The 4,923-nt window shown below is 47.4% G+C and overlaps 1 long non-coding RNA gene across 1 annotated transcript; it reads right to left on the reverse strand.

Annotated features, from left to right (window-relative positions):
* Window positions 1-1,396: 1,396 nt before the first annotated feature.
* Window positions 1,397-3,193, reverse strand: LOC123151513 (uncharacterized). Its single transcript, XR_006475683.1, has 3 exons — window positions 2,933-3,193; window positions 2,333-2,813; window positions 1,397-1,543 (listed from the first exon to the last, which is right to left on the reverse strand). It is a non-coding gene; the product is annotated as an uncharacterized lncRNA (long non-coding RNA).
* Between the last annotated feature and the right edge of the window lie 1,730 nt (window positions 3,194-4,923).

The raw sequence follows: 4,923 nt of genomic DNA on the forward strand, positions 1-4,923 counted from the left end.
TAAATATATCATACATCATCCAGAATACAATCAAGGTCCGACTATAGAACCAAAATAAAGAAAGACAACCCCAAACGCTAGATACCCGATCACCCCAACTGGGCTCCACTACTGATCAACAGGAAATGAAACAAAACAATGATCAAGATTATCATCGAGCTCCCACTTGAGCTTGGTTGCATCACCTGCACTGGTATCATCGGCACCTGCAACTGTTTGGAAGTATCTGTGAGTCATGAGGACTCAACAATCTCACACCCGCGAGATCAAGACTATTTAAGCTTATCGGTAGGAAAGGGGTAATGAGGTGGAGCTGCAGTAAGCACTAAGCATATATGGTGGCTAACTTACGCAAATAAGAGCAAGAAGAGAGGCAACACAGCGGTCGTGAACTAGAAGTGATCAAGAATTGAACCTGAAACTACTTACGTTCAAGCATAACACAAGAACCGTGTTCACTTCCCAGACTCCGCCGGAAAGAGACCATCACGGCTACACACGCGGTTGATTCATTTTAATTAAGTTAAGTGTCAAGTTCTCTACAACCGGACGTTAACAAATTCCCATCTGCCCATAATCGCGAGCATGGCTTTCGAAAGTTCAAACCCTGCAGGGGTGTCCCAACTTAGCCCATCACAAGCTCTCACGGTCAACGAAGGATATTCCTTCTCCCAGGAAGACCCGATCAAACTCGGAATCCCGGTTACAAGACATTTTGACAATGGTAAAACAAGACCAGCAAGACCGCCCGATGCGCTGACATCCCGATAGGAGCTGCACATATCTCGTTCTCAAGGCAACACCAAATGAGACAAGCTACGAGTAAAACCAGACCTCGAGTTTTCCCGAGGTGGCCCCGCAAGCGACTCGGTTCGGACCAACACTTAGACAAGCACTGGCCCGGGGGGGGGGGGTTAAAATAAAGATGACCCTTGGGTTGGCCGACCCAAGGGAAGGGTAGTAGGTTGTTTGGCAAATGTAAAACCAAGGTTGGGCCTTGCTGGAGGAGTTTTATTCAAAGCGAACTTTCAAGGGGGGTCCCATAACACCCAACCGCGTTAGGGACACAAAATCAAGGAACATAACACCGGTATGACGGAAACTAGGGCGGCAAGAGTGGAACAAAACACCAGGCATAAGGCCGAGCCTTCCACCCTTTACCAAGTATATAGATGCATTAAAGTAAATAAGAGATTATAATGATATCCCAACAATATCCATGTTCCAACATGGAACAAGCTTCATCTTCACCTGCAACTAGCAACGCTATAAGAGGGGCTGAGCAAAAGCGGTAACATAGCCAAACAACGGTTTGCTAGGAAGAGTGGGTTAGAGGCTTGACCTGACAATATGGGAGGCATGATATAGCAAGTGGTAGGTAGCGCGGCATAGCAATAGAGCGAACAACTAGCAAGCAAAGATAAAGTGATTTCGAGGGTATGGTCATCTTGCCTGAGGTCCTGCAAGGAAGAAGAACGAGTCCATGAAGAAGACAAATGGGCGTAGTCGAACGGATCCTCGCAACCCCGGAACGAAAACGAAGCTAACGGGAGAAGCAACCCGGAAAGAATCAAGCAACATAGTAAACAACCATCACATAAGCATGTCATGATGCACAACCAAGTATGATGCATGTCCGGTTTAATGAGGCATGGCATGGAAAATGCACAAACAACTCTACAAGTTAAGTGGAGCTCAATATGGAACGAGTTGCATATTGACGAAACACAACATGACTTATTTAGTTCTCTCTCGTTTATGTACTCAACAATATTAAATGTTAATAACATGGCAAGAGGTGAAACATAATAAAACTACCTATCTAGGCAAGTTTAAATGAGGCTGGAACAACAAACAACAAGTCTGAAAAATCCTCATATGCATATTACGAATTTGGTATTGTTTTGTCCTAAAGCATATTTTAGAGTTGTTAAACATGCAAGATGAGTGCACCATGTTAAACTAGGCAATTTTCAACCCCATTTACATATAAAGATTATTTAAGTCCGTGCTATGGTTAATTAGTTATGAAATAAATCATTTTGACATGGCGTCTAAGCAAAATTTAATCAAAAATCATTTTAAGCATTTTAAACATGGATGAAAGTTGTATATTATTTATCTACACAAATTCTGAGGATTTTACATATATAACTTATTTCAAACCGATGCATGGTTATTCAGTTATTAAATGCATGAACGGCAAGGGGTAATCTGTAAATATTCAGTTTTTGGAATAAATGGCAAAATTCGTAGTGCACGAAAAAAAATGCATGGGCCGAAATCTGGCTGGCCCAGCAGCGCATAGGAGAGGGGCTGGGCGCGTCCTCACCCATGGGCTTCGGCCCGGTCAGAGGACAAGCTGGCAGGCCGCATCTGGGTGAGGAGGCGTGCTGGGCCGACACGGGAAGCAATGCGGGCGTCAACGAAGAAACTGGGCGCTCGTCGTCTCGTTCGTGAAGCAGGGATCGAGCAGGTGGCGGCTTTCGCTCCAGGAAGAAGAACGAGGCGGTGCTGGGACTTGAACAGGCGGCGCAGATGGTCAGGAACGGGCAGCGCCGAGTGGATCTGGACAGAGACAAGGTCTTGGCGACGGCAGCTTGGCGCGAAGACGACGAACGGTGCGGCGGCTTGCTCCGGGTGGTGAGGAATGGAAGGCGGCGGGGAAAGGGACTTGGCGGCGGCTGGTCCACGCGTAATCGAGGCAGAGCGGCTGGGCGCTTGTCCTATGACGAGGCCGAGGAGGCAGCATCCATGGCGAGGCTCGGCGAGGATGAAGACGGCGCAGGCGAGGAGCTCATCAGGCAACGGTGCTGTTACAAAGAATAGAGAGAGAGAGAGAAACGGGTGAGAGATAGGGAGCAGCGAGGGAGACGAAGGAAAGAAGCAGGGGCGCGAGACAGGGCGTGGAGTCGTCGGGTTGGTCACCGACGTGAGGAGGCAGGGAGCAGTGGGGCCTCGGTTGCTGCTGCTATTCACCGCCAGCGACTGGATCGGGATGGGCTTGCTCCGACGAGATGTGTGCAGAGGAGGCGGGGGTCGAGAGGCGCGGGAGGTGACAAGGCAGTGGCAGCTCTCTCGATCCCTTCGGGGAACAAGGCAGGAGGAGGGGGGCTCGCTGGTTGGACCGGGATGGATCCTGAGGAACCAGGTGGAGTGGCGGCGGGGAGGAGGTATGGATGGGACAACCATCCTAGATTCTAGGGTTAGGTTGATTTGGTAGGTGGTCTTATATATATAGCAAGTGGATTTTGATAGGGGCATTTGGTCCCTCCGATTTTAATCGGACGGTCCCGGATAAATAGGCTAGGGCGCCCAAACAAAGAAATAAAGACATTTTAGGGATGTTTGGGGATGATCTGGACCCAATGGTGACGTCTGAGCGATTCGGGTTCGGGGCAGCATTTGGACGCGCGAGGGGTTTGACGAAAGGCCAAAGATAAAGGGGGGTTAGGAGGGGTTTTCGGAACCTCCGATTGCGACCGTTGGTTCCGATCGAGAGGGAGGATAGGTAGGCCTAGGTGGGCTGGTTGTGACTGTGTAGATGGCCGAGGGCCGCGGGAGAGAAGAGAGAGAGGGAGACCCGGCAGCAGTTTTCGGAGACCGAAAACGTCGGACGAAAAGACCGGCTATAATGCCGCTATATGTATCCGTTGGGGCATCAAACAGACTCCAAATGCGATGAAACTTGGCAGGCGGTCTACCAACACTATAATAAGATCGCACGCGAACTTTCATCCCATTCCGAGAAAAATTTCCGGCCACTTATAAAATAATATTTCGGACATGCCACGGGCGCGTGCGAGTGTGGTCGGGCTCAGAACGGACAACAGAAAGAACGGGGAGGCTAGGACGGATGCAAGTTTTGAAAACATGATGATGCAATGCACATGATGACATGGAAAGATGCGACACGCAAGCAAATGACATGGCAATGACAGTGAATAACTAGAAGATACCTGGCGCATCGGCCTCGGGGCGTCACACATCTTCACCAGCACCATCTCATCTCAAACCCTAGTTCATCTCTTGTATCCAATCTTTGTATCCAAACCTCAGATTGGTACCTATGGGTTGCTAGTAGTGTTGATTACTCCTTGTAGTTGATGCTAGTTGGTTTACTTGGTGGAAGATCATATGTTCAGATCAATTATGCATATTAATACCCCTCTGATTATGAACATGAATATGCTTTGTGAGTAGCTACGTTTGTTCTTGAGGACATGGAAGAAGTCTTGCTATAAGTAGTCATGTGAATTTGGTATTCGTTCGATATTTTGATGAGATGTATGTTGTCTCTCCTCTAGTGGTGTTATGTGAACGTCGACTACATGACACTTCACCATTGTTTGGGCCTAGAGGAAGACATTGGGAAGTAATAAGTAGATGATGGGTTGCTAGAGCGACAGAAGCTTAAACCCTAGTTTATGTGTTGCTTCGTAAGGGGCTGATTTGGATCCATATGTTTCATGCTATGGTTAGGTTTACCTTAATACTTCTGTTGTAGTTGCGGATGCTTGCAATAGGGGTTAATCATAAGTGGGATGCTTGTCCAAGTAAGGATAGTACTTAAGCACCGGTCCACCCACATATCAAATTATCAAAGTACCAAACGCGAATCATATGAACATGATGAAAACTAGCTTGACGATAATTCCCATGTGTCCTCGGGTGCGCTTTCCTTCATATAAGAGTTTGTCCAGGCTTGTCCTTTGCTACAAAAAGGATTGGGTTCACAAAACTAGCTTGATGATAATTCCCATGTGTCCTCGGGAGTGCTTTCCTTCATATAAGAGTTTGTCCAGGCTTGTCCTTTGCTACAAAAAGGATTGGGTTCACAAAACTTTTATTACTTGCTATTCGTTACAAATTATCTTATCACAAAACTATCTTGTTACCGATAATTTCAATGCTTGCAGAGAA

The sequence above is a fragment of the Triticum aestivum genome, chromosome 7A (genome assembly GCF_018294505.1).
Source record: "Triticum aestivum cultivar Chinese Spring chromosome 7A, IWGSC CS RefSeq v2.1, whole genome shotgun sequence".
Lineage (NCBI taxonomy): Eukaryota > Viridiplantae > Streptophyta > Magnoliopsida > Poales > Poaceae > Triticum > Triticum aestivum.